This window comes from Myotis yumanensis, unplaced genomic scaffold, assembly GCF_028538775.1.
Source record: "Myotis yumanensis isolate MYYU_CA2020_CCGP unplaced genomic scaffold, mMyoYum1.0.hap1 SCAF_15, whole genome shotgun sequence".
Taxonomy (NCBI): Eukaryota; Metazoa; Chordata; class Mammalia; order Chiroptera; family Vespertilionidae; genus Myotis; species Myotis yumanensis.
In genome coordinates this window covers 12,303,762-12,310,406 of record NW_027223766.1, presented here as the reverse complement: position 1 = coordinate 12,310,406, position 6,645 = coordinate 12,303,762, and positions in this window count along the sequence as shown.

Here is a 6,645-nt window from a genome sequence, read left to right as displayed (position 1 = left end):
GGGGAAATATTGTGCATGCTCTAAATTCTGCATTATTGGAAAATGATAAATAGTTATAAAATTGCCATGGGCCATGTTGAGGCACATATATGAATATTTATAAATATTGTTTTTCTCGTTATTGCAATGGTATTGGCATGCTACCCAATGCTCTTATTTCCATCAGATAGTCTAAATAAATCTGAAGACATTCTGGAAAATGGAGATTTCTAGGATATTTCTAAAGTTTAGAATTTTAATTTTAATGACATCTCCAGGAAAATTTTATCAATAATAAAAACATGATTTGTAATGGAATGATATTATTTAGCATGAACCTTATGTTTTCAACTCAGTGTTTTCCACACTATAATGTGTGGCTATATTCTCTGAGGCCCAATTGTTTTGATAGAACATTTTAATTTTGCATTTTTGTAATATCTAACAGAAGAACCAGTTCTAAATATAAATTATTTTTTGTAAATCTAATTGAAAGTTATTCATAAAAATATTTTAGTTTCTTCATAACTATTTCTCAGACTTGGCTCTAGGTAATTTTCTCAAAGATAAAATATTTATTCATCTTAAAAGAAGAAGTTACATCTTTTGATTTGAAAAACTGTGGGCTAAATAAGTGTTGATTCCTTTAAAAAGATAACTTAAAAATAGTATGTATCATTTAAGTATACATAAACCTAGAAGGGAAGCATTTAAAATAGTCACTCTGTTCTTAATCAGTGAATTTTCCAAATATCCAAGTTTGTTTTCAATGTTGTATTTTTAAAGAAATACTTGTAATGATTATTGGAATATAAATACAAGCACTTGGCACTTGGGGGCAATGATCTCAAATGCTTTCTTTTTGTTCTTAAGATAGCACTTATTCTTTTTTTTTTTTTTTCTTAACAATAACCCACAACCGTCGGACCAACTAGCACTTATTCTTTTAATAGTATTTATTCAGTGCTGAATGGCTGAAAAATTTTAAAATGTATAAATAAAATAGAAATTAAATTACCTTAAACAATCATTGTGTGTGTGTGTGTTGTGTGAACATTTGCGATACTTTGGTTTATAAAATTTATATCGTATCTTGTTTCTTAACTTAATGTCATCTAGTTTTTTCTGTTATTCAAAGTTCTTTATAAAAATCATTTTGAACAATTTTTTGAATCCTATATATATAATCTAGTCTTGAAGTAACTAACCAATTTTCTTATTATTCATTTTTTCATTTATTTACATAGGAAAATAACATTTATAATCCTCTGTGTCAAATTATGAAGACCTGGACAGATATGTAAAAATGTATAGTAACACTTGTGTTAATTGATTACTTTTTATGTAAAGTGATACCACTAATTTCTTTTTTAAATTTATTTTTGTTTTTCATTTTTATTGATTTCAGAGAGGAAGGGAGAGGGAGAGAGAGATAGAAACATCAATGATGAGAGAATCATTGATCAGCTGCCTCCTGCACGCCCCACACTGGGGATCAAGTCCACAACCCGGACATGTGTCCCCACCAGGGATCGAGCCATGATCTGGTTCACAGGTCAATGCTCAACCACCAAGCCACGCTGGCCAGGGTCACTATTTCTTAAAGCAAATTTAGATTTTTGCCACAATTTAAGGACACACTCTCTAGATATTTAAAATTCCAGCAAAAGAACTGATGTTAGTGCTTCATGATGTAAAATTTTCAGTGGTCTTCAGCCATTTTTTCTGCCATCTATATTTTATCAGAGAGAAATAATTTTAATATCTTTGTCCTCCCCTCTTACTATCCTCACTGTATTTTTCCTTGGTACCCAGGATGCTCTCTCTGTATTTATGTCATTAGGGAAATACCCTCTTAGTTAAAGAAATGCCACTTTTTTGAGACTGTGAGCATGAGTGAAAAACTCATATCGTAACTTTGAATCAACGGAAACATCTAAGTACCAGTAAGTCGTACTATACATTTTCAAAAGCCTTAACAAATGTAATCCACTCCACTCTTCGTTGTATTTAAATCTAATGCACTTTATAGAAGATCCAAAAGAAGGATTCCCTCCATGAATATACAGGAGATATCTGTTAACAAGTGAAACTAAAATGTTTGTGTTCAATAGAAATTGTTTTTCTGAAATGATTTGTGTACTGAAGAAGCGAAGTAGAGTCACATCTCGGGCTACATTTATTTTTGAACAGACTAGCAATTTCAAAAACTGTTTTCATAATTTCTGAGAAAAGGATAATTTTTTTATATATGTAAAGATGTTGACATAGGTATAATATATACTCTTGAAAGACTAACTTTTTTATATACCCGTTTTCCCCAAATATAGTTTTCAGATGACATCCAGGATAAATTGATGTATTCTATCAGAAATTTACATAAGTGGACAAATTATTGGTAAGAATTCTTGGGTATCAATTTATATATTGTGCATTCTTACTTTCAAGACTTAATGAACTGCTGAAAATACATGACCCAGATAAAAATTGTTTCAAAAATAGGATGGATACTAAAAATAATGTTTATTGCTTTATAAGAACTAGTCTCTCACTAAAAGCATTCTGAAAAAACTGTTTTTTGGGGGTTTCTTTTGTGTGTACAAGAGAAGTCTTGGGATATAGGGCTGTAATGTGTCTGCTCAGCCATACTGATCTCTTTATTAAACTCAGTTGTTACTCCATCTTGCCTCCAGTCTCTTCCTGACTTTTATATCAAGCACGGAAATTAACTGTGCATTTCTGTGTTGAAATTTTAATATGCAATGATATTGCAGTTGATTCAGCCATAGGGAATGCATAAAACTACATGAAAATTATATGATCACAGAGGCAGAACCAAACCCTTAGGAAAGACAATTGTTTTAGAAAGGTTAGCCATGTTCTTTCCTTTTTAGCTTCAGAGTCATCATACCAGAGTTCCTCTATCCTCTATTGTTTCTCAAGGGGACAAAAAAAGAAAAACTTTTTTTATGGTGTAATATTTACATCCTACTTTAGATCTGTGATGATGATCGATTCTTCCTGTTTTTTAGTAGGGCTTGGTAAAATGAAAAGGATTCATTTCGTTATAGTTTTTTTGTGTGTTTTTTTCTTTGTGGGTAGACACGCTCCTTTTAGGAGATATTTATTTATTTAATAAGGCCTTTATTTTCAAGAAAAAAGTCTGGATATTTTCAAAGTCATAATTTACTCACAGTAAGAAAGCATTTGGAAATAGGTAGCGATGAAGGGCCCATGTAGTTTGTGTCGAGTACGTCTTAGGAGTTCTGGTGTCACGATAACCACCAGGAGTGTGAGTTTTTTCATAGGTTCGTACCTGTGATTCGATCAGACTCATTGAAATAAAGGGTGTGTACAGAGCCCTTATTTGTTGAAGATGAGATAAACGTTAAACACAGAAGAACGAAATAGCAAAATGCTTTTTCTTAGCTATCACCAGACGAAAAAGGAGTCGTCTGGCATAATTATTCATGGTCCTACAGTGTCCTCTCTGCCTTATGGGATAAGGGCCTTCTATGTGACCAGGTCTGCCATCTTCCGGTAAGATCAGAATCATATAATGGAAGTGAGAGTTCTAGTAAACCCTGTACATTTATACCTGTCTCTCTTAGACCCACCCCCTTGGGCCCTCTGGATCTTAAAGGTGAACAAAATATAATGGTTATGTCTTGAAACCAGCCCAGATGTTTGGCATGTTTTTTGCAAATGCTTCTGCTCTGCTCTGATTCCTAGAATGTTTTTCAGTCTTGAGTCCATTTTTAGTTCAGAACTCCTCTTCTGCCCTTTGTCCTAAATGTTTCTATTTCTCTTTTCCTTATTCCCCTTTATAGACTGGCCAATAAACCACCATCACAGACTTTATTCCCTTTGATTAGGAATCTCTGTCCTTCCTAGAATTTCTTTAGGATCTCATCTTTCCCTGGTGTGTTACATATTTGGATAATATTATGTATTAAAATAAATATGGAAAGAATACTTTTTTTATCAACCATTCTCCGGAGTGATTCTCTTGACATATATGAGTGTGTAGTCTCTGCCAGTAAAGATACACATGTATTTCTCTGTATAAGCAAACAGTGATTCTACTTTTACTAGACTGTAATTTTCATGCAGGCAGGGATTTTTGACAATTTGTTTTTTGATATGCCCCAACCATCTAGAATAGTTTCTGGTTTATATATTAGCCACTCAATAAATATTTGTCAAATAAACCAGTGTGATATTAAGCACACATCTGTTCATAATTTTCTGCATACATTTATCTCTATGTAAATAGAAAAGAGTGCATACAGGGAACTGAAAAAACCAGACAGTCCCGAAAAATAGCAGATGCATAAAACTAAAAGATCTAACGTATTAGCCCCTTTAGTCCAAAATCATAACCAGATAAGATCATGATCCAACGGTATTTTGCAAGATAGTAGACTAACCAAGAGTTCTGAGGAAGGGTAACTGCATGTCTTGAAAGAGAAAAACAATGGGAGGCTTACTAATTATAATATAAGGTTAGTAAGAAATAACGAACAGTAAACCAAGGCATGTCATTCTTTCCTGTCATTCCTGGATTTGGCAGGGAAGAAGCAGCATGATAGGCAAGAGAGAGTGAAAAGGTAAAGACAATATATCTAACTTAGGGTATTTGTACAACCCAGACTCCCCTCATTGATGCAGCCTAGAGTTGCAGTTGGAGAAACACAAAAGTGGTTCTCAGTACGTTGACTCTAACTAGATCCTTGGGAAGATGGCAGACTGCATGTTTGATGACTAAGAATTAGAATTTGATTTTATTTTGGTACTGCTTATTTAAGAATTGGACTATTTGGCTCTTGACAAACAAGGAACCGTCTCAGAGGCTTCTTATGGGTCCAGGATATGCCTTTGCAAAACAGAACAGAGACAGTGGGAGCCTGGAATGAGATATATAGCTTATCTCTTGTCACCTGCACAATTCAGAGAAATAGCGATTACTAATCTCATAGCATAGAGAGTAAAGCTGAAGTCCAGAGGTGGAAAAACAGCCTGGAAGGTCAAATAGTTGGCCAGTAACAGAAGCTCTTAAAGATCAAAGGACTCCTAGCCTTTTCCAACCAAGTAAATATTGATTATTGCAAAATGAATAGAGTAATAGATGCCACTTACTGCTGCTGTCCATTTCACATACCGTTAATTGTTGTCTGTGTGCACAATTAATACAAACATAAGAGAAAAACAAATGCAAGAGAAACCACTTGTTTTTTTTGCCTTTGAACTCGGAGGTAGTTTATAAACACGAAAAACCCTAAACAGTCCTCCATTTGTGTGAAGTGTTTATATCACATGAATTTGTTTACTTTCACAGGTTTTAGTTTTTAAGAAATTAAAGATTTTGTATTAAAATGCCTTTATATTCTCCAACTCATTTATTAAAAAATGATTTTAGTATCTACTTGGAGCCAGGCAGAGTTCTGGATGCTGGGAACACAGTAGTGAACAAAACAGAAAAATCTGTGCCCTATAGAACTTACATCCTAGTGATATTAACAAAAAGACAATCATAATCTAAATCGGTAAACTATAAGGTAAATGCCGATAAGTACATGGAGAATAATAAACTAGGGGAGTTGAGAGTGTTGTATTTCTATTATAAAATGATAATAAATGAGCTTAGAGTCAAGTGACCTTTCTTTGCTGTTATTTTTTAGCTTTGTATTTAAATGATCAATTAGAATGCCGTGCTATGTACCTTTCATTTCTCCATCCTGATTCCTTTGAGCTTTCTTCTTTCCTACCTGGCAGGAACTGACCACATGGGTTGTATACAGCCGCCATTGCCCTTAGGTTTGGGGTAGCGTTCTGCCGATGGGAAGTATCTACAGCAGATCAGAGTCTGAGAAAGGAGTGAAGTATTTATACCCCTGATGGTTTGCTGTGGGTTGGCTGCGGCCCTCTGCTGAAGCTCTCAACTTTTCTCAAGTGTCCTTCTCCACACAGCCACATTTTGGGTGCTGGCAGCACCCCCTTCCTAGAAGCACCAGGCTCAGGAGTGACAGGTAGGGCTACCTTTCTCTTGCTACCAACCTTTGTTTGTTTGTTTTTTAAATACCAGCCACAAGCCCTGGTTGGGTAGCTCAGTTGGGTAGAGCATCATCCCAATACACCAAGGTTTTGGCTTTGATCCCTGGTCAAGGCACACACAAGAATCAACCAATGTAAATAAGTGGAACAACAACAAATTGATCTCTCTCTCTCTCTCTCTCTCTCTCTCTCAAATCAATAATTTTAAAAAGGCAGTAAATTTTTAAAAATCTAAAAAAAAAAATCACTGATCACAGATCCCTCTTCCTCCCCTCCCCCTCTCATCAATAGAAATAAAAAAACCCCAGCTACATCTTTGTAAATATTCCCTTAACTATACCAAACTCTCCTGAATTACCCGCTTAGAATATGCCATCTGATTTCTACCAGGACCCTGGCTAATCCAAATATCTAGCACACGAACTGGTCATTGGCCTGATGGGATTGAATCTGCCATCCCAGTGAAAGAGCAAGGAGTAGGGCAAGAAAAGACCGTGATGAGGAGGGGGCAAGGCCTTCCTTCTTGAACTGGCGCACTGATCTTATACATGTGGGTGGCTGCCTCTACCTGCCTAATGGTCAGGTGTCTTCAGATTTCTGGATTTATAAACA